The following is a 24471-nucleotide window of genomic DNA, read 5'->3' as shown; positions in this document are numbered from 1 at the left end:
ATATCTTGCAGAAACAACATTTTTCACCCTCATATTTTTTAGTTTGCATAATATTTAATTAAATTACATAATTAAAATAGCAAGTGTACCAACAGCTTTTAGAATATCACTTGCCTCTACTAAGCATACAGATCAGCAGGTATGTACAGGCCTTAAAAAGATTGTTTATGCAGCAGTAGTTTTGGCCCTGGCCTGTGAAGGAGAAGGGCAGGAGGCTTCGAACAGCCTCATTGACCCAGAAGGGAAGAGCTTTCCCTAAGTCAGTGAGTTGGTGAAGTGGAGTTAAGTGCCTCTACCATACAGTCAAATTACTAGCTAGTGAAGTAAAGGGGGGAATTGGTGATCAAGAAAAGAGGAGAGAAATAAGTAGGAAAGGGAAGGTATTGGGGAGATGTTTCTTCAGGAGAGGGGAGTGTTATTGCTAAGACTACAGGGAAGGTAAGAAAAATAAAGCCTTTTAAAACAAAGCCATAAAGTTAACAGTCTACTGGGGAGGTAGATGATTGCAATAGGTTGGGTAAAGTGTAAATACTGAAGAGGAATGGAAAGAGTGGACTCTGCTTTTAACGTGTTTGTCTGAGAAGGGGGGGGATAAAACCAGGCAGCTTCAGAAGAAGCTAGGTTGAGAGAAAGCTTATTTTTGCTGTTGTTTGTTTTTAAATTTTGTTTTGTTTTTTTAGGTAGCATATACTCCTGAGTTTTTGGAAAGGAGAAAGATTAAAGATGTAAGATGCTACATTTAAATATAGATTCTAAGAAGCAGACATTAGAATGTATTTTTTATGACACTACTCCATTGTAGTTCATTTTCCATGTTAGAAGCTCAATAAATTATTGAACAAATTATTTGAAGAATACTAAAAAGAAGAAAATTGAAGAGATTGCCTGGTAAATTAAACAAGAAATTTGACAGTCCAAGGCTTTATATGCTTCTATATATTCACTTTGATTAAATATGTACACTCAAAAAATTGGTATGAATGTATAATATCACAAATACATACTTTATCAAATGATACTTATTTAAGAAAAGAAGCTAACTGCTTTGAAAAGATAATTGGTCCATTAAAAACTTTACATGGAACTATTAGATATGATGCTTTTACTAAATAATTTATGACATATGCAAATGTTTCACAATGTTAAAGGGAAAAGTAGAATGTAAAATTTGTGTAAATAATGTGAATTCAAGAATGTTAAAATGTTCACAGAAAAATATTTTCTTATATCTTACATCTTTTAGGTAATTAGACAAAGAAAAAAGGTGGATTTTGTCAATAACCCATAAAACTCTCTTCTCTTCAGGATAATGATGCATTCCATTCATTTACAGTCTTTAACACCATCAAGGTTATCCCTCATCAAAAGATCTGTTTTCTGTAATGAGAGAGCTGATATCACACCACACAAAAGGAAGACAAGATCCCCAGCCCTGGGGCCACCATGCTACATGTCTTCTCCCCACCTTTCTCTTCATCATAGTGACCAATTAAGTGCATTTGCCATTGATCTGAAATGTGACTTACAAGTCCACCTCAATCTTAGCTTCTACTAATCATGTCTAGCACTGTGCGTAGTATACAGAAAAGGTCAAATAAATTTTTATTGGTGAGTGACTTAACTTGACTAACAAGATGGAATCTATTTGCTATTCCTGCCATATGTCAAAATTAAATTAAAAACTGTAATTCACAAGAAAAACGTTAAAATGAGAGGAAAAAAGAAATAAAAATTATGCAGGAAAATGTAGGATAAAACATATAAATTTACATGTGAAATAACTTTATAAGTAGAGAAATGTTATAAATAACAAAGGAAACAAAAAAATTGGAGTACTTAACAATTAAAACTTTTACATTTCAAGAATACTAATAAAATTTAAAAGCAGACACATAAAGAACATATTCATGTAGACTAAATACATTTCATAAATCACATAGGTTTAACACCTTTAAATGATATTATTTTACATGTGTTGTTCCAAACATTAAGGTAACTAATAAAAGCATTACAAAGTTCATGAAGAGATAATTTACAAAAGAGAAACAATAAGAAAATAAGTGAGAAAATATTTAATCTTATTATTAATCAAGGAAATTAAAGCAATACTAATAATCTTTTGTTACTAATTAAGCCAGCAAAGATTATTTAAAAAATTATCGTAAGATTGCCTTAACGTGATCTGATGGTGTGTGCCTGTAATTCTATCTACTCTGGAGGCAAAGGCAGGAGGATCTTGAGTTGAAGTCAGCCCAGACAAAGGTATCATCAAGACTCTGTCCCCAAAACAAAATAAATACAAGCGGGCTGGCGGTATAGCTCAAATGGTAAAGTGCTTGCTTAGCATGTATAAGGAAGATTGTCTTAATGTGATCAATTTTTTTAAAAAGATATGATGTGTTCTAGAAAGCAAATTGGCAATATAGCTCAAGCATAAAATATTCATGCCCTTTGATTTAGTAGTTTCTCTTCCAGGAATGTCTCCATAAAATGTAATCTGTACCTAAAATGTAATCTCAAGAACATTTTTACATGCAAAGATAATCATTACAAAACTAGCACTGTGGTTTGGGTATAGTTTGTTTCCCAAAGTTTCATGTGTTGGGAATCATTCCTCAATGTGGTAGAACCTTTAGGGGGTGGAGTCTAGTGGGAGGCCATGGGTGTGCTGCTCTCTGAAGGTTGTAAGGTAGTTCTCATGGAACCCTAAGTCAGTTCTCAGGAAAGAGTTGTTAAAAGAAAAGGAAGTCTTGCCCTTCCCTTTTCTCTTGTTGCTATTTCAATGTGTGATGTCTACCTCTCAGACCTCTGCCAAAAATCCCTTCTGCCATGAGGTGATGTAGCCAGTAGGGCCCTCACCAGAGCTGGTACTGTGTTGTGTGGGCTTTAAACCTCCAAAATCATGAGTTCAATAAACCTCTTTTTATAAGTTACCCAGCTTCATGTATTTCATTCATTATAGTAATAAAAATGAAAAAAATGCAGCTAGTTTGTAGAAAAATAGAAGAAAATTACATGCTTAATATAAGTTTGAATAGTTAATCAAATTATGCATAAATAATATTATGCCATCATTGAACCTGGTGGTTTTAGCTTAGGATTCTCAAAAATGGACAACAAAAAATAATTCATGTGAAGAAGGTTGTTAGGAAGAATTTACATGAAAAAGCAGTGTGGTCACGTGAAGGATGGCAAGTAAGCAAATTCATACTTTTTTTACTCACTCTCTTGGAAGAGCTCTGGAGAACACATATATCTTAGAGTTGGTTCCTTCTGTAGCAAAGGAAGCTGAGTGTTTATATCCCTGCTCTACAGCGTCATTGTTTAGGGGCTGGGGTAAAGGAGGAATGTCCCAGGAATTCCCCTGGCCCTGTTTGTACAAATAATAGTGTGGCTTGAGCAGTCTAAGGGCAGCTGTCCAAAGAGCTAGATGCTGGCTGTTGGGGTATGAAATCATCTGCTAAATTGGTATTTTCAATGAATAATCAATGGGATGAAGAATGTGAGGTGAGACTAAAACAAATAAATAAGGCAAAAACTAGTACATAGGAGGATGAGATTCATACAACAGCCTGAAATAAATTCTAAAAAATCTATACAAAACATATGAACTAATGACTTCACACATAAAATATCAGGCAAAAATAATCACAGTATGAGGAAATGAAGAAGGCAAATGTTATTGTCATCCTAAGTACTGCCTGGAGAGGAGGCTAAGCACAGGGAAGAAAGAATCCAGGAGCATCATGGTGATCTCTCTCCTTAGTAAAGGAACAAGAGCTGGGGACTGGAGAGGCATTTTAAATTAGGGAAAATTGGATGAAGTGTATATTAGAACTGTACTATTTTTTGCAATTTTTCTATAAGTCTAGAATTATTTCAAAATATAAAGTTTTAAAGTGTTTTAGAAAAGAGAAGAAATATATCATGATGATGGAACTCAAAAGAAAGACAGAGTGGCTATATTAACATCAGACAAAGTAGATTTTGTTTTGCTTTCGGTTTTTACTGTACTGGGGCTTGAACTCAGGGTTTTCACCTTGAGCCACTCCACCAGCCCCATTTTTGAGAAGGGTTTTTCGAGATAGGGTCTCGCAGAACTATTTGTGGGGGCTGGCTTTGAACTGCGATCCTCCTGATCTCTGCCTCCTGAGTAGCTATGATTACAGGTGTGAGAGACAAAGTAGATTTTGGATAAAAGAATATTATCCTTGATAAAGTAGTCATTTCAAAATGATAAAAGGGTCAACTTGTCAAAAAGACATAATATTCCTAAATGTTTATTCACCTAATACTGAACTTCTAAATATGAGAAATAAAAACTAGTAAAACAAAAAGAAACAGACAAATTCATATTGTGGTTGGAGCTTTCAAAGCTCTTCTTTTAGTACTTGATAAAATAGGTAGCTAGAAAATCTATAAGGAAGTAGACCCGGGCAACATTATCACCCCAAATGACCCAATTCACAATTGTAGAACATTTTCCCTATAAACAACTGAGTGCACATTATTTTGAAGTGCATACAGATTATTTACAAGATGGACTACATTTGGAACATAAGTGAATAAATTTAAGCCATAGCCTAAGTGTTAGTGAAAACGTGGAGTGACTGGAACTCACACACTGCTAGTGAGTATTTAAAATGATGCAACCATTTAGGGAAACAGTTTGACAGTTTTTTTAAAAAAGTATACCTGCTATGTATCTTAGTTATTCTGTATCTAGGTTTTTACATGCAAAGTAAACACATAAGTCTACACAAAGATTGTTGTAAATGTTTTTAGCAGCTTTATTGTATTAGTCAAAAGTTTGAAATAATCTAAAAGTTTGTCCTCAGGTGAATAGATTAACAAAGTTGGGTATAACTGCACAATATGTTGGAAATATATTCATAACAAAAAAGAAGCAAAACGCTTATTCATATTCATAACAAAATAGGAAGGAATACCTCTGACAACTACAGTTCACATTCCTGTAACTCTACAGTTTACATTTGGCTGTAAGTTGTGTGTATAACTATTTTCTTCCACTACCCAGTCTGTATTCCCTTTGCCTGCAACAAGCTACAACTGGTCATGTTCCTTACTTCATTATCTGGGTTATTAGTTTACTTTTATGTATTGTATTATTGTATTATCTTAATCATAGGGCATAATAATATTAGAAGACACCCCAAGAAATCTTTCAAACATATCATTCGCTATTTCCATAGTGAAATAGTAGTTTGATTTTCCCTTGGTAGCTAGAATCAAAGATCCCACCCAACATGGTAACTCCCTTCTTTGCCTGCTGATTAAGAGTATCCAATGAGAATATTTTGCATATCTCTATAACCAGATCATTTGATGAATTACCATTATTTCTTTACTATTGGGAATAAAATCAAGTATACACATGCAAGTAAATGTAAAAACAATAAAAGAAAAAAGAAAAAAAGAAACTGGCTCACATGACCATGGAGGCTGAGAAGTACAAGATCTTCAACATGAACAAGGGAGACAGGAAAGAGCTGATATTACAGTTCCAGTCTGAAGGCAGAAGACTGATATTGTAATTTAAAGACAGTGGAGCAGAAAGAAACAATTTTTTCTACTCAGCCTTTTATTCTATTCAAGCTTTTCTTTGATTGGGTAGGACCTACTCACTTTGGGGAAAGCAACCTGCTTTGTCAGCCTACTACTGCAGATGATAATCTCATCACAAAACACCCTGACAGACATATCCAAAAAAACCCAAATAACCAAATATTTGGGTATTTTGTGGCCTTGTTGGGTTGCCACATGAAATCAACTATCACATGGAAGACAAAAGAAAAGAAAGGAATCAAGGACAACTTTATATTTCCTACCTTAGATCTTTGTAAGAATTACGGCTTCATAAATTCTAAAGATAATATGCAAGGAAGGATGAATTTGAGACACAGATAAGAAGCTCAGGGTTGGGAAGTTTTGTGAAACATCGAGGTCACTCAATTATCTCTGGGTTGGAGATACAGAACTCAGAGCTATCAGAATATAAGCTTTAGAGGGAGGATAAAATTCCACAAATAAAGTCTACAATTAGAAGAGTAGAAGGTGAAAGATGAAGCCCTGGAGGACTTCTAAAATGAAGGACAAAATAAAGTTAAGATACAGAAGCAAAATAACCAAGGAAAAATGAGATCAGAAAAGCACAGCATGAATTTCAAGAACAAAGGAAAGGTAAGTTGTACTATCCATTGTTAAATCTAACAAACATTGAAAAATGATAAATAGATTGTCTTACCTCATGTAAGCGTGATGTTCATTTTGTCTTCAGGGAGAATAGTGCTGAGGTAAATCGGATTAAGAAGTGACTACAGAAGACACAGCCATGAGGTATGCACTACTCTGTAAGTGGCTTGGGTAGATGGCAAGAGAAGAGATGACACAGGATGAAATAGGGTCTAAATGTTTGTGTAAAGCACTGAAAGGTAAATGATGGGAAGAGAAAATATGGGGAGCTAGGTTCCTAAAGCGTTATGAAAGAATGGAAACTAGAACACAAGAAAAGACTGTTTTGAATATGCTGGGAACACTATCGATTCATTACTTACATAGGTAAGTTTGACATTGCAGTGTTAGATTGCATTCCATTATAGGTGACAAATGACAATTTCTGTTTTTTTACATATGTGACCTTTGTATATAATGTTAAGAACATTTTCTAATTTCATGATTTCGAAAAGTGTCTATATCTAAATGGGATAATACATTTGAAAGCACTGTGCACACTGTAAAGAGCTATGTAACTGCCAGCAGTATAATCACTAGGAGTGATTTGGAAAAAAAATTCAACTTTATTCCTTATTCTCTACCTAAGTAATAGGACTCCAGCTATGTATTTTCTTTTGAAAAAGATTCACAAAATTTATTCCTTTCTTTTCATTATTGTTTTGTGTTTTAAAATTATTTCCCAAATCTCTCCTTTCCTTTTTATTCAGTGGTCCACCTTTTCATTCAGTACTTTAATGATCTTTCAGTGGTTTTCTATTTCACCAATTTCTGTCCTTCAAATTTCTCTTGAACACTGTAGTCTAAATTTAAGTTTCCTCATATGCTGAGTTCACTTTCACTGTTTTATTTAAAATCCTTCAATGGCTTCATCAGCCTTTTACTTGCATTAAATACAGAGTAAATCTGCATTGGTAAACCCTAACATTCAAGGCACTCCATAATCTAGTATCCTCTGTTCTATTAAACCTTATCTCTAACTCTGCATAGCACCTGCTTATTTTCCACCCTCTTTGTTTCTTTAAAGTCATGTAGATGGGCCATGCAGTTTAGAGGGTAGTGTCCTGCTAAGAACCCCTTTCCCACTGCAATATGGCTGGTGCCATCCCTGCTCTGCATGATGTGTGCAAATGTACAGGGTGGCTCCTATTTTACTGCCAGGACATCCAACTTCTGCACTCCCCTTGTATCATGACCTAAACCTGGGTTCCCATTTCCATTCATCTTTGGACCTCCTACACACTGGTTCAGACTCATAAGCTCAGTGTTAAACATCTTCTTTAAGATAGCCTCACTACTGGGAGAGAACAAGATGGTATTAGCGGATCTGACTGGGGGGACTACAGGAGGTGGGAGAGGGAAGGAAAATGTTAGAGAATGAAAAATCTTGAAACATCTTGTCTATATTTGAATATAATATAACAATGCACACTGTAAGCTGTGGAATAATGGAGAAGCAGGGTGATAGAGAGAGTAAGTAAAGGGAGGGCCGATCTGATTAAAGTGCTATCTGTATCTATCTATATATGTCTGAAATGCCAAGGCAAAACCCCCTTGGACTATCAATATACACTTTTAAAAAATGAAGGGCGAGAGAGTGAAACAGGTCTTTTCCAGAGATGGGTACCAGTGGGAAGGTGAAGGGGGCACTGTTTCTCGCGCTCCCGAGGTTTTCTCTCTTGCTCCTTGGTTATTATTGGACCTAACTGAGCTTATCCGGGATTGACTGGAGATTTTAGAAAAGACACAGGATAGACAGACAGAAAGTTGGGGTCAGGTGTATTATACACTCAGCTGGAGACACATAACCCTAATTGCTTCTTTTCTCTATCTTGATTCTTTAAGGCCTTACTCCTTGCAGTTCTTTAAAACCTTGCTTCTGAAGCCTTCTTTCAAACCTTGCTTAAAACCTCTTACCTTAGGCTCCCACTGTCCCATGTTTGCACTCAGCTTATCTTTAGCTTAATTGCTCTTAAAGTCTTTTGCCCCCAGGCTTGTACTGGCCCATCTCTCTTTACAAGCACCTGCACCTAAAATCTGCACATGCCTAGCTCTTAAGGTCTCCAGTCCTTAGACTCGCACTGTGCACGGTTCCATGTTCTCTTTGGCTTTTCTTTAGCTTTAGCTTTCCTAAGGCCTATGTGTGAAGTTCTCAGCTTTGCTTTCTGAAGCCAATGTTAAAGTTCTCGGTACAGACTTTCTATCAACCCCTCTTTAGCGTTATCCCTTCAACAATTCTTTTCCCTTCAGCAATTTTTCCCTTCTTTTCCTTTCCAAAAGCTTCCCACACCAAAAAGCCCAAAGTAAAAGCTTCTTCCTAATATTCAAAGGCAAAAAGACTCCCAAAGCAAAAAGTCTAAAGTCCAAAAGCCCAAAGTAAAGCCTCAAAAAGGCAAAAGCACAAGCCCCCAGCCCTCCTTCAGTGGGCCTTTTATAAACAGCAGCAAACAGGGTGGAGCAGGAGGGGCAAGGCATTGTAACAGGAGAAACCTGTGTTCCTGCTTCTCTGAATGCAAACTTAGGAGACTCAGCTGTTCTGTTTTTTCTCTCTTTCATGCCTGGGCTGTGCCTATCTCAGCCTACAGGTAAAAGCAATTAACTGCATCTTGCCTTGCTTGTGTCCAGTTCTCATAGGCTTTAATCTGCTCCCCACAGAAAGAGAGAAAGGCATAAGGAAATGGTGAATGAGGGTGAATATGGTGGATATAATTCGTATTCATATATGAAAATAGAATAATAAAACCTGTTGAAATTTGTTGTAAGAGTGAGGAGGAGGGAGGACAATGGAAGGGATAAACCTAACTATGATACATTGTAAGCATATATGTAAATATCAAATGTATCCTCCTACACAACTACTATATGTTAATAAAAAATAAAAAATATATAACCTCCATTGTAACCATGTGGCTATTTTCAGCATGAATTCTCCCATATAAGTGAATCTACAATTATGTCTCTACACATAGAGTGTCTAAATTCTAGTCTTTCTTTCCATTTTATTCCTTCTAAACTTCTTCCAACAATTCAGGAACAATCCAACCTTTGTTAATAAAAATGGTTCTCACCACCTCCATAAAGTCTGCAGTGATTATTCTACTCCACAATCATTCTTTCTTTCCTTAGTTATTATTAAGATTATAATCTATGCTTAAGTTTAACACTTGATTAATATCATGTATTATATTTATTCATTCATCATACCTGAAATTTTGTCAGCTACCAACTAGATTATGACTCTCAGTGGTTAAAACTTTGCCTTTTACATAATTTGTATTCCTTTAGCATAATACAAAGTCTATAATATATAATTATTAATTTTATATTTTCAATGAACTTAAAAATTATATTGCTAACCTTTATACTAATCTGTAATGTTCTTATAACGTTAGCTTAATTTGTAATTTTATAGGTTTCTTTTACTCTGAAAACTGTCTACTACTATCTAGCATGCTACCTTATCATTTATTTTTGCATTCTTTTAGGAAAGTATGCTCTCCTTCTGTGTTTGGTATGATTATATGAAATCCAAGTAGAGTCAGTGGTTGTCTTTCTCAGAGTATGTGATCTGAGGCTGCTGGTGTGTTTCTTGGCCACTCTGTAAGATATCTCCATGAAAATGAAGTCAAATAGATGTATAAAGAGTAGAAAGATGGATCTGAAATGACATTCTCTGAGTTCTTTAGTCCTTTTCTACTTTGAGGTCAGTAGCATCCTCAGAATGTCCATTTATATGACTGATTCAGTAAATTCCACTTTTCAAACTAAGCCAGTTTGAGTTGGATTTCTGTTATTTTGCAAATAAAAGATAGCCAACTTATAAATATGTAGTATCATTCTATTATTTTATATTTTGTATATGTAAAGCACCATGGTAGATATTATCCACATGGGCAGATAACCTACATTCTGCCTTAAGTTCAATAAGATGACATGTTTAAGATAACAACCCAGCAAAGTCCATGATGGATGTCATGTAGGATATACAAAGGGCAAATTAAATTTGGACAAAAGACCATCCCTTTTGTCTGAAGGCATCATAGAGGCTTCACATTGAAGTTAGCATTAGAAATGGCCCAAGTTCAGCACAGTACAAACTTTTGTCAAAGAATAGCAAAAGGTCTAATAAAATGGGGATACTGGTTTAGAATTAAAGTTAGAAAGACAAATTGGAGCCAAAGACTGGTTAAGTTTAAAAAACACTAAGATAAAACATATGGGCTTCACTCAGAAAAAAAGGAGGCCATGAAAGGATCTTGAGACAGGTGAAGGCATTAGATGTAGCTCTACAAAAGTAGAGCCAGTACACATGCAAGATTTTGGGAAAGGCAGATTTGATTGTGTGAATTATAACATCTATTAATCTCTGTAACATAGTATCTATAAAAATTTTATAATGTTTTCTTGAATATTATTGACATCTATTAAAAAGACTTACCTCTAGTGAACTATACCCAGAATGTGAAAGAGTTAAAGCTAGTATCCATCTTGTGGAGATGTTAATTATTTATTGTATCTGTATTCTTCAGAGTAACCCTTTGCCACAAATCATAGAGCAAACATTGCAATGACTGATTTTGGATTATTTTTAGTACATTAAAACATGTTTATAACCTTAATTTTGTGTTTCCTTCAAGGATAGGGGTCATTACATTTGCTTGAAACATCCCTAGGCTTGAAAGTAGAGCACATTCTTTGTATTGTAGTATTTGGGTATATGTAAGGAATTGTAAGTTACTTCATTCCTTTATTCCAGTATACTTGGCACTCAGAAGCCCTGGTCTTGTGTTGTGAGTTAATACTTAGAAAGGAACCCAGAGAAGTCCTCTTTCACTGAAGTATGGGCAGAAAATGACTATGGTGTTATACAAGCTAAGTAAAGAAGCAAACATCCCACAGAATCCTGAGACAGCATCTGTAGTCCTGGGTGTGGTTGTGGTCACATGCCAAGTCTTCACTTTGGAGGAGTTAAATAGAACTCTTTCCCAGAACTTCTGAAAATAATCATGGCAGGGCCCCACTTGACTGTCATGATGTCAAATATCTGATGACCAGTTTCTCAGAGATTCCAAAAAGTCCATAGTAGCTGGCAGGCTGGTCCCAATTCACTTAGGAGAGCCCATGTTCCTAACTGACAAATAAATTTCCTAATCTGGAAGATTAGAACTCATTTTGATAATCTCAAGATTGATAAAGAATTGTTATGTTTTGTTTGCCCTGTTGGTAGAGTTGGAGAGCTGATATGCATTTTAGAATGATTTCAATTTGAAATGTGTTAAAATAAACAACAAAAGGTTTTATGAGAAAAGAGAGAGTCTCTGGTATCTAAGATAAAAAGAGTTGCTGCAAATTTTCTCTTCTTGGTGACTGACCAAATAAAAATCAGCAGCTGGAAATTTCTACCTTGAATTTGTAATGCAAGCCTAAAAAGCTAAGACCCTTTCAAATTTAATAATCTCTATAGAACAATTATATCTAATGTGAGTTCAGAAAATGACATAATTTACATACTTCTAATTCTAATCTTCTGTTGCACTGACCATAGAAGGTCTAGTTCACCTACCTCAGAATAATCTGGAACTGTGAGAAGAATAAAAGAAAAATTGAGGGTGTACAACTTTAGGGACAAGGGGACAGAGAGAGAATGCTGCTTCTTAAGAGTGGTTCTTAAGGGAGAGTGGCTTTATTGTTGTGAACACGCCTAAAGGGCTACTTCCTTTTATTTGTTTCTTTTTGTTCCTATGTACTCATCTGTGTTAGTATTAATAAACGACTCAGTGCTGAAGCACTCCATGTAAGAGCCTACTTTCCTCATTGCCTGGAACATTGCCACCAGTACCACAAGATGAAACAAGCATGAAAGATTGAGAAGCACTGTGGTGAAGCAACACGGCTTTATTTTCTTTTCTCTTCAGATAATAATGACTCTGGGGAAGGGAGAGAAGCTCTACAATCACTTTGTTCTCTTCCAAGTCCAGGCTTGGGGAGAAAACAGTAAGACAAGACACTTCTCAAGCTAAAGGGCCACAAAACACCATTAGCCCTCTGCTTGTGTCCCTATTTTATTATGGTGATGCTGAGTTAAAAATCACTTTTTCGAAAACAGCTATTGGCAATAGGTAGAAAAATATCTTAGTTGTGACATTTAAATCGTTTTAACTTGCTTTATGTGCATTTTAATTAATTTCCTCTTGAACAATGCAGAATTTCAAGTGCACAAGAGGAAAAAACCTAACGAAAAGGTAATGAAAAACTGTGGATTCTCATTAAGCACTCAAATAATGTAAGCAAAAGGAGCATGTTTTTGTTCTTGTCGAATGTACACAGATGAGTAAAGATTTACTGGGGTTTAATGTTAATTAACATGGCAGTTTTCTACTAAAAAACAAAACAAATAAAAGAGCTAACACAGCACCTTGGGACTGTTAGCAAGAGTGTGATGTGGAGGGAACCAACATGGCCCGTGGCACACAGGGTGATGAGCGCCTGGACCACGGGAGGGAGGAGAGGGGAAGGGGAATAACTTTCCCCAGGGCATAATCTTTCTAGGTTGGATTCCTCTTCCTGCAGCTCACTCATGCCCAGGCCCCCGCCCTTACCACAAGCAGCTCAGGTTCTGGCTTGTCCAGTTTCCACTAACTCTGGTTACTCCATGGCTGTGAATAAGCAATGTCGCCTTTCATGCCCTATTTACACACCTGTAAAATGAGAAAAACAAGTTAGATGATCACTTTTGCCTCTCTCAAAATGAACATTTTATAATTGTAGGTACATGTGTGTGTACACGTCTCAAGTATTTTCCAGATCCTGTCACGATTACTCATGCTTTTTCTAAATGTCCACAGTGCTTTATATAAAGGACTTGTCAGTTTTGAGTAGAACATTCCAGTTCTCAAATTGTCTTACTGCTCAATCATATCTTTCCATTATTAAATCCCCCTTATTACACCAATTTCACCTGGACCAGTTAACTCTACAACCATGGGAGTGTTAAAATGGAGAAACTTTAGCTCAGGATGTGATGGCAAGGCAGTATCAGAGGTATGATAATTAGGACAATGTATGACTATAATCATATATGGTTCAGAATAAATACAATTCAAACAGAATTCATGCACTGTATTTTCCTCCTTATTTCTCAATATGAGTCTTATTTGCCAGGATTTTCTCAGAGTCAATGAAACAAATCTCTTCTTGCTGATTGGGCAGTTTATTTTGAATTACTGCTGGTAAGGTTTGGAGCTATGATCACTCTTAAAATCATGAATGAATTAAAAATATCCAAGATTTTTAAAATGAAATTCACACCACAAAAAATGTTAGTTGTGATTATTAATATGCTAAGTTGTCTAATAGTAAGATGTCTGCCTTATTATAAACTACATTTTAACAGAAAACTCAAAGCTTTGTTTTATTTACTATGAAACACATACCATCATTATTTCAGTATTTATTCTTCTGTCACTTTTTGAACTTTATGGGAAAAAAGTGACAGAATTTAGGACCCACATTTGTTGATCAGCATTCACTACTGTAACAAATATCCAAAATAACCAACTTATAAAGAGAAAAGATACATTTGGGGTGATAGTTTTAGGGGTTTCAGTCCCCGATATGTTGGCTTCATTGCTTTGGGCCTGTGGGGAGGCAGCACATCATGAAAGTGAATGCATAGTAGAGTAAAGCCTTTCACCTCATGGCTGAGAAGTGAAAGAGAGAAGAGGAAATAAGGTTCCCACTATGCCCAATGACTGGACTACTTCCCAAGAAGATTTTTAAAGTTTCCAATACTTCCCTATTGTACCACTCTGGTCCTTTGGGAGATATTCCAGCATCAAACTAATGAACCATGAAGCTAGGAAGTCCAGCAGCTGGGTCAATAGTACAACTACTCAGTGCATGTGTGCAGAGTGATTTCTCTGTGACTCTTTTTGCACTTCAGTGCAATCTTTATTTAGAAGATGTGCTGTGTAGGAATTTTAATACAGAGTTGAGGGATTAGAGTTGAGAAGAGAGATTATATATCACTTCATAAAATTTGAAAAGAGTACTTATCTTTGCATGAAAAACTTTTGGCTTCTCACTTTTTGAAGGTTGGAAAGCAGCATCTTTTGAATGCTGACGAAGCGGTCTTTCAAATGGAAGGGTAGTCCCCCTAGTGAAGCCAGATGACTCCTGGAACGTTTGTAGAAGAAAAGGTTTTGCATCTTCATCTGTGCACATGCAGATACCAGTGACTTAAACTGACAAATACTCAGCTCTATGGCCTCAATGATGTCTCATATAAGGCAATTTACTTTCTCTGTTCTATTATAGATTTTGACAAGGTAATATTAACAGCTACTTTACAGTCTTCTTATTGCTATCCCAATCTTATTTCTTATATGTATCTCCTAATGACTGTCCATTTTATCACTTTTGGAGGAAAAAAAAGAACAATTATTTACAATACATGATAGGTGGGATCTGGCTAAACTATATGAGAAGTGTGACTAGGTCAATTTTGTTGAATGGGTGGTAAATAAATTAAAGAACTTCTTATATTCTTTTCCCTTCTATGATTCTTCAAGTTTTTCTTCTGTCAGCCTTTCAAAACCCCAGTAACATATTTTTTGATTGTCGTTTTTTACTTAACATTTACCACTTTGACCACAAGTGATAAGATCTTTCATTCTCATTAACCCATCTAATCCTATGTGTAATGATGCCTTTGTACTTTGAAGTAAAGATATAAAGCACATTCATACACATCTGATTTAATCCTCAAAACCACCTTCAAGATTAGCTTATATGGTCAGGTTATACACTCTCTTAGCACCTGCTTTTCTTTTGTAAGATTTAGTGATTGACTATTTGATATCAGTCTGTGTGCTTTGTTATAGTGCCTGGAACACAGCTATTATTTAATCAATGTTTGTCAAATGAATGAATGAACTGACAAATGGATAAGAAATTTTATCTTTGATTTATAGTTGAGAAGACAGACTCAAACCATCTGAGTAACTTGCCTAAATTCAAAGAGTTAAAAATCGGCTGAGTCATGGCTCAAACTCTTCTGGACTTCAAACCTTTCCTTTCCCATCCCGCAGCTGCAAGACTGGAGAGAAAATTTCAAAAACAAATAGCACTGATAGAAGCCAAACAGGAAGTTTGATGATATATTAGTTTGCTAGGGCTAAGACAACATAGTACCACAAAACAGGTGACTTTAAACAACAGGAATTTATTCCTTCACAGTTCTGGAGGCCACAAGGCCAAATCAAGGTGTCAGCCAGGTTGGTTCTTTCTTGAGAGGTCAGAGGAAAAAATCTGTTCTATGGCTATTCCCTCCTACTTTCTAGTGCTGACCAGCAATCCCAAATTCTTTGGTTTGCAGCTATAGCTCTCTAATCTCTGTCTTTTGTGTGTTTGTGTGCCAGGGCTCAAACCAAGAAGGGGCCTCACACTGCCCTACTGCTAGGTAGGGCCTTACTCTATCTCTGGTACACTTTCCCAGCCCTCTGCTTCCTGTGTCTGTGTATCCTCCTTCTTAGAAGGACACCAGTGATTTTCTCAGGACACCAGTGATTGGATTTAGAGCCCGCCCTAATCCATTACAACCTCACCTTAATGTATATCATGAATGCATCTGAAAAGATCCTATTTACAAATAAAGTCAAATAGAGAGGTATCAGGGTTAGGACCTTTTGGGGTGGAGATATACTTCAACACACAACAGATGTATTTAAAAAGGTACTGATGTACAGATAATTCAAATATGGCTGAATTATTCTATATAAACCCTTGCCATAGCACTGATCATAACTTTATCAAATTACTTGGTGTAGCATTTCTTCAAAAATTCTTCTTTAAATGTTAAGAGATACTGCAAGGTGGAGGTTTTATCATCAAATCGTTTAAAAACACAGTAAGTCAAAGAAAGTGAAATGAAGTTACAGAAAGTTGACCAAGCATATATAATGACTGATCATTTTAAACTTGAATGTTTTACTATTTATGAAATGCTACACCATTTAAGAACACCTTGAATGATCACCATTTATAAAACACTGACCTCACAGGTAGCATTGTAACTATCTACAAATTTGTCTTCTCTGTTAGATTAAGCCACTGAAAATCAGAATCCTTATTTCATTAACCTTTGAATCCCAGGAATACACTTAGTGTTGGGAAAGCTACAGGACCACTTGGTTGCAGAGGTCTACTGTCCACATCTCCCTGCACTTGTGTAACACACTGCCCTGAACACATAGAGCAGGGATTATATTGGAGTTCTTTCAGCCATAAACCAAATCACAAATTCTGACCATTCTTCCTGGACCATGAAGGGACTCCTTGAATAATAAGAAATAAGGGAAGTGAAAGTCCTGAGATGAGTGAGGTACAGTTGTTCAAAGGGAATCATCAAAGACATAGATCATTTTGTTTTTTGTTCCATTTTCTGTGCAGGAGACTTTTATCTCAACGCAGCAGAATGGCTGCTTCATAACCACCACCGTTTCTGAGCCCCAGGCAGGAAGAAAGGGAAAGTCTTTTCTTTTCTCTTTTCCTCTTACAAACTTCAGGAAAAGAATAATGCTCCTAGAAACCTCAGTAAGAAATTCATCATACTTATTGCTTAGAACACAATGTCATCCCCAGCTATAAGAGTATTGTTGTCTCATTGTCAAATCAAAAAAAAAAAAAGTGGAGAGCTGGGAGTGTAGTTCAATGGATAGAGCACCTGCCCAGCATGTATGAGGCCTTGAGTTCAAACCCCAGTACTGCCAACAAACAAACAAAAATGGGGTCCTGTTGGGAAAAAAAAATGAGAAAAAGCTTTTTGAATGCTAGCATCTCCTATAGTGCTCAATATATACTCATTTGTCACTATTGTTATTGTTAAATATATCTGAACTGTGATCATGCTGGTTTGTTATCTTGATAGAAAACAGACTGTATTTTAAATTTTATATTTTTGTTCATTTTTAAATCCATTGAGGAAAAAAAGTTTGAGAAACCACTGAGGCTCTTAGGTTATATAATGCATTGGTAAAAAACTATCTTAACAGAGAAGAAAAATGTGTTGGAGAGTATCCCAGTAGTTTTGGACTCAGAATAGTAGGCTAATTGAGTGCTTATGCAATTACTGAATAAACACACAGTACATCCAAACAAGGAAGTAAGTATATAACTTCAAAATATTCCATTGATTCATTATGTTGGGAAACCTGCATTAACTTACTGCATCCTATTGATTCAGATTGACAGCATTTTAATGGAGACTCTGATTCTATAATGATTCAAGTTTTTCACATGTGCAGAAATCCTAATTCAGCCAGAAAAACAAGCCTTGACTCTGCCAATATGATGTTTGCTTTACAATCTTAGTGCCCTTTCTTCCTTAGATACAGCCAGGTTCATTTGAAACCATGCAATGTTGGTTAAGTAACAGGGTAGTGACCAAATTGAAAATTTTTCCAAAGTGCTTTGAATAATCAGAGACAAGAACACAAAAATAAGAACTGCTTTTAGCTGTGATCACAAAGCTGATAGAGCTTTTCTTCATTGATTTTGAGAGTATATTATATGTAAATTAAAAATAAGTAGTTGTGGCATTGTCATAACTCTTTTCTGTCACCTTTAATTAGATAGAAGTTTGGAAAGTCTGCTATACTTCTTTTTCACTCTATTCTCAGACTTCCTATTCATATTTAGTGGGTGGACATCTAAGATATAGAACTAGCTGATCTTCAGTTATTTTGTAATGCTTAATATCAGTATAATTAATTGAGGAGATTCTAATGATTAGACATGCCCTTTAAAACTTCTGACTTCTCAAATGTGAATCAACTTGGGCTGATCTCACTCTCCCTCCAATGTCAGCTGATAATGACCTATTCTGGGAGAGAGAATGCAGAAGCTTTTAGTTCTGTCTTAGCTCCCAAAGATTACAGAAGTAGAAAGAGTATAAAACCTATAGACAACACATTAAGATGGGACTCAGATATTTTGATAAAACTGTGCCCTTAAATATGTGCTACTTATAATAGTTCCCTGATAGACATAAGCACATTTTCATTGTATATACACAGAGATGCGTAACACTGTTTTTGAAATGCATATATGCAGTGAGCTATTATAGGTAAGTTATTAACATATTTCTCACCATCCATAGTTGCCTTCCATTTATTTATATTTTGTTGTGGTAAAAAAAAATCTAAAATCTATTTTCTTAGCAAGATTTCAATATAAAATATTAATAACTGCAGTCCTACCACTTACATTAGGTCTCTAGACTTACTCATATTGCATAACTGTAACTTGCACTCATTTTTTTTTTTTGGCAGTTCTGGGGTTTGAACTCAGGGCCTCATGCTTGCTAGGCAGGTGCCGTACATCTTGAGCCACTCCACCAGCCCTCAACTTGCACCCTTTTGACTAACTTCTTCCCATTCATTTCTTCCTGCTCCCCACTCCATGCATTTGACTTATTTTTAAGTTCCACATGTAAATGACATAATATAATATCTTTTTATCTGTGTTTGGCTTATTTCACTTAGCATAATATCCTCCAGGTTTGTCCATATGTTGTGGATGAAAGTATCTCTTTTAAAGTCTGAATATTATTCATACTCTCTCTCTCTCAGGCACATACACATATACATAGACACACATTTCAGAAATTCTTTTTGTTTTTATTATTGCCTATTAATTATCCAAGGTGATGGGTTTTGTTATGACATTTTCACATAAGTATATAATGTACTTTGATCATGTTCACCCTATTTTCCTCTCTAGTCCCCATTTCCCCCTCCAGCTGGTCCTGTTGTACACTTATTTGTCAATGAATATTTGGGTTATTTCATAATCTGGCTACTGTGAATAATGCTGTAATAAACCCGGGAATGTAGACTATTTCTACATGATACTGATTTAATTTCCTTTGAATACATACCCAGTAGAAGGATTTCTGGGTCATAAGACAATTTTGAGGTTCCTCAAAAATAAAAAATATTTTCCATAATGGCTATGCAATTTACATTTCCATCAATGATATACAGACCCCCTTTTTTCCACACTCTCACCAGTACTTATCTACTGTCTCTCTCCTTTTGCTTTTTCTGTACTGGGGCTTGAACTCAGGGTCTCATACCTGTTAGGCAGGTAGGTGCTCTACCACTTGAGTGATTCCACCAGTCCTCAATTGTCTTTTCAATGTCAATGAGTGTGAGGCGATATCTCACTGTGATTGTGATTTGCATTTCCCTGTTGATTAATAATATGAGACATCTTTTTGTATACATGTTGGCAATTTCATGCCTTCTTTAGAAAAATGGCTGTTCAGGTTCTATGCCCCTTTTTGATTGGCTTATTTGCGTTTCTGCTAATGAGTTCTGTGAGTTTCTTACACATTTTGAATATTAACCTCTTATCAGATACATGGTTTACAAATATTTTCTCTCAATTCATGTGCTGACTTTTCATTGTGCTGAGTTTTTCTTTGCTTTCTAGACACTTTTTAGTTTGATGTTGTTCAACATTCTTTCATGATAAAACTCTCTCAACAAAACAGGTAAAGAAAGAAATTTTTTCAACCTAATAAAGGCCACTATGAAAGGTCACAATTACTATACCTGATGGGGAAAATGGAAAGCTTTTCTTTTTTATTGTTGTTTCTTTGTTTTTTTTTTTTAATCCTAAGGCTTACATTTATTCTGAATATTTTTTCCTGTGGAAAACTTACATATTATTCTACTTGGCCTCAAGACAGCTCTGTGAATTGTATCGGTCTGTTGATGGTGGTGGTCAATTGTGAATTTATTCTGGGTCTAGTTACTTCTGCCTAGAAAGACCTGGCATGCAGCTCAGTTTCACACAATTCACATGTGGTTCTGAACTCAGCCTAGGCGGTTCTGAACTTCACATGGCTGAAGTTGTATATTACACTGTCAGGTCAGGGTGGTAGGGCCTATCGTTGTGGGATATAAGGCAAGTATGGGCTCATAAAGAGAGAGCTGGGATTATGGATATACCAGTGGAACCTTTTCTTCTAAGACCTAATTGAAGGCAAAGATGTTCATTCTTGCAACTTCTGTTTAACATGATACTAGAAGTACTAGCAAGAGTGATCAGACAGGAGAAAGAAATAAAAGACATCAAAATTCAAAAGAAATTCATAAAATAATCCCTAGTCAAAGATGATACGATCCTATATGACGAACCCCCCCCAAATACCTATTAGAACTAATAAATGAATTCAGTAAAGTAGCAGGATACAGAATCAACACACAAAAATTATTTGTATTGTCTATATATCTGGAAAAGAAATGAAGAAACCAATCCCATTTATAAAAGTATCAAAAAATTAAATATTTAAGAATGTATTTAATCAAGAGAATGAAAGATTTGTATACCCCAAGCTATAAAATATTAGTGAAACAATTTGAACAAGACACAAATAAAATGGAAGATGTATTCTTGGATTGAAGAATCAATGTCCATACTACTCAAAGCATTTTATTAAGTCAATGAAATCTGCATTATAATTTTAATTTCATTTATCGAAGAAATAGAAAAATCAATTATAAATTTCATATGCAATCTCAAAAGACTGTGAATAGCCAAAACAATCTTAAGAAAGAGAAACAAAGTTGGAGGCATCACACTTCCTTATTTCAAGTTGTATAAGAAAGGCATAGTAATCAAAACAGAATCATAGAATCAAAACAAGAGCCAGGTAAACCAATGGAATAGAATGGAGAGCCCATAAATAAACCAAGAGATAGACTGTCTCTTCAATAAATGTTGTTTAGAAAACTGGATATACATATGAAAAAAAGTGATGAAACTGGACCCTTTTCTTACACCATACATAAAAATCAATTCAAAAAGATTAAAGACCTAATGTAAGAATTGAAACTGTAAAATTCCTAAAAGAAAACAGGAGGAAAAAATTCCTACTGGCTTTGGCAGTAATATTTTGGATATCACCAAAAGCTCAAACAATAGAAGCACACATTAACAAATGGAATACATTTTCACTTGCTTCAAGTTTTAAATGAAGCCCTATGTAATATGCTAAGACCATGCCATGCCCTAAGCTGGAGGGAATGAGTAACTTGGTTTCCTTTCATGATTTTTTTTCCTACCTCAAGGCCTTTGTGCAGGCTGCTCTTTTTCCCAGAACAAGTCTCTCTCCCTAGGTCCTTTGACTTATATTCCCTTCAGGTCTCACTTTAATTTCATTTGTATACTACCAGATTGAGTTTTCTCCAGTTCTGAGATACCTAACCACCGCCCCCCCCCCCCGCCCCTCTTTGTCTCTTTCAGTCTCTCTCTCTCTCCTCTTATGGTACTGGCATTGAAACTCACTCCCAGTCTTTTTTGCTTTAATTATTTTTCAAATAGTCTCATGTACATAGGCCCAAGCTGGCCTGGACTCTGATCCTCCTTTTCACACTTCCCACACATTCCACATAGCTAGGATGACATGTGTACTCCACCATGCCCATGCCCAGGTTTTTATTGGCTGAAATGGGGTCATACTAACTTTTTGCCCAGGCTGGCCTAGAATTGCAATTCTCCTGATCTGCACCTCCCAAGTAGCTGGGATTCTACAGGCATAAGCAATGATGCTCAGCCTGCTCTCTCTCTTTTTTAATGGCATCATATTTATAATTATACATTATAGTTTATAATTATAATTTAAAATTATTTGAGTAGTACTTTTCTTTCTTAGTGGAAGCAGGTCTGAGACATATAGGAGAGGTATAGAAAACTGTGGATACACCCCAGCACTGTTTCATCTCTGTTTTAACTCTTGTCACAGTGTATTGTATCAGCCTTTCTAAATGATGTTTGTATCCTGTCAGGTTATTTGTGCCCAGTGCTTTGTACTAACATTCTAGCATTGACTTTTCCTATGTCTTAGAGTCTAGTCATCCATTCATAAAAACTAACTAATTTTTCCAACTAACATATGCCAGATACCAAACAAATTAACAAGTACACAGACTTGGACTGTCCTTTATGGTAACCATAATCCATATGTTCCTGTTGAACTTTTGAAATGTGGCTAGTACAAATTGAAATTTTCTACAACTTCAAAATGCATACCAGATTTTAAGACTTTAAATGAAAAAAGAATGTAAAGTATCTCATTAACAATTTTAATATTTTGGATATATTGGATTAAAAAAATCTGAAATTAATTTCATATGTATCTTTTAACTTTTATAACGTGGTAGCTAAATTTTTTAAATTAAATATGTGCTATATATAGGGCTCACACTGTACTTCTTTTTAACAATGCTTCTATAGAATCTCAGAGAAAATGTCTTAAGGCTTAAGCAGCTGTCATGGGCACTAAGTGAGGCAGAAAGTTGAAGAAATCCTTTTACACTAGTGCTAACTAAAATCAATGATAAGAGATGCTGGAGACTTCATAGGGGATATCACATAGACCTGTATCTCTGGGAGTGAGGGGTCATAGACATAAGTTACATAGACACTTTTTGAGTATACAGAGAAAACTCTAGAACAGGTAGGGGAGAAAGCATGTGGAAGTTCTGTGGCCAGGTTCAATGTTTCAGAACAAAGAGCATTTGCCTTGGATGGGTAAAGATGGAAGTCAAGGAGAGAGGCTTGAAGAGAGCTGGTTGAAGAGTTGAACCACACAAGAATAACAAGGAGTGTCAACACTAGGGAAGTTTAATTATAAAGGCAAATGCTGCAATGACCAAAGGCAGATCAGAGTGAATCAATTGAGAGGAATTAGGGAAAGACAATTAGGACTAAATGTCTTGTCAGTCCTGTTGTTTGTTAGTATTTCTGTGGAATGGGTAAGCCTTAAAGCTGAGAGGTTACAGGAAAGATGATACAACAGTGATTATGGTCTTCAGTGCTAGGCTGAAGACTTTGGTTGTAAGTTTGTGTGTCTTTGGATATAGAGGGTGGGATGTTTGGCTTCCCAGTGACAACTTTTATAGCTCAAGCTAGGAAAGACTGACTTAAATTGGGTAATATTAAAAAAGGTAAGAGTTTTGTTCAGAAGTGTATCCAGTGCTATGTTGTGGCAAAGGAAGGCAGCCATAAGATTGAACTAAATCTCCATGGTTTATTTGAGTGAATGACAAGTCACGACCTTGGATTCTCTTACACAGATGTCAGCACTAGGGCATCCACTTAGGAGAGGAGACACTGATAAATTATTTGGAAGATTCCAGGAAGTATGTCTCTGAAACAAGAATGGTCTTCAGTGGCTCTAAGAAGAAAACAGAAAGAGCAGACTTGATAGCTTATCTCCCAGAAGCTACTAATAAGTAATAGATGGCTACTCCCTTACTTATCACAAATGGAAATGTCTCATGCCTTTTTATGCATATCATAATTTAACTATCTCAAACATCAGAATTCAGATCATGAATGACTAACAGAATATTTTTGTTGGAAAGTCATGATTTAATTAAGACTGGTTTGTGAGTAAAAAAACATATCTTTTTGCTGTTGTCATTAATTTTGATAGTAATTCTAGTTCAGTAACTTTTATCACTGTTTTCCCCTTTTAAACACATTATTGGGCTTGATTAATAATATGTAACTTTTCACAAAAATAGGGGATGGCATCCTATCCAAAACCTGTTGGTTTTATATTAAGATTTATTTAGCTGGTTATAAGAATATCTTTAAATACTGGAGTTATCCCTTCAGTGTCTCAGAGCCAAGCAGGACTCATGCCTCCATTTGTGTTCACAAGCCTGTTTAAGGAAATGGCTACAAATAAGTTTCAATGACTATTTTATATCTTTGGTCTTAACTATGCCAATCTAACTAGAATTCTTTGTACCTCAAATGTTGTCTTTTACTTATAAAAAGGCATTATAGCATGGTATATGGATAATGTTAAACAAAAAATATTTCATTTGCTATTTTTTAAGTAAGCTATAAGGTCACATGCTTTTTAAAGTCAGGGTGGCAAGATATACTAGCAAGTTAAACATAAGATAATTAAAAACAAAATCACAGACCATAAAAAAGACCTATGGTAAGGAATAAGGGTATCCAAAGGGTTTCAGCAGGAGAAGTAAGTACCCTAGATGAAATAATGTGAATGGGTCTACTAATCAACATGGAGGGTGAGGACAAGAATTGGAAAAAAAAAACAGAAACAATTGGGGCTTATATAATAGCCTGAGATTGGGTAAGATCGACAAAAGAGAGGGCCAACTGGTGTAGGAA

The 24471-nt window shown here is 35.6% G+C and overlaps 1 long non-coding RNA gene across 1 annotated transcript in view; it reads right to left on the bottom strand.

Annotated features, from left to right (window-relative positions):
* Nucleotides 1-23389: 23389 nt before the first annotated feature.
* The window catches only part of LOC141423091 (uncharacterized), a 63422-nt gene continuing 62340 nt past the window's right edge, over nt 23390-24471 (bottom strand). The window contains exon 5 of the long non-coding RNA XR_012447746.1: nt 23390-23497. This is a non-coding gene — a long non-coding RNA (uncharacterized lncRNA). The remainder of the gene's footprint in view (nt 23498-24471) is intronic.

This window comes from Castor canadensis, chromosome 5, assembly GCF_047511655.1.
Source record: "Castor canadensis chromosome 5, mCasCan1.hap1v2, whole genome shotgun sequence".
In the NCBI taxonomy this organism is placed as follows: Eukaryota; Metazoa; Chordata; class Mammalia; order Rodentia; family Castoridae; genus Castor; species Castor canadensis.
The sequence above is the reverse complement of the archived record's forward strand: the minus strand, read 5'-3'. Positions and strand labels throughout refer to the sequence as shown.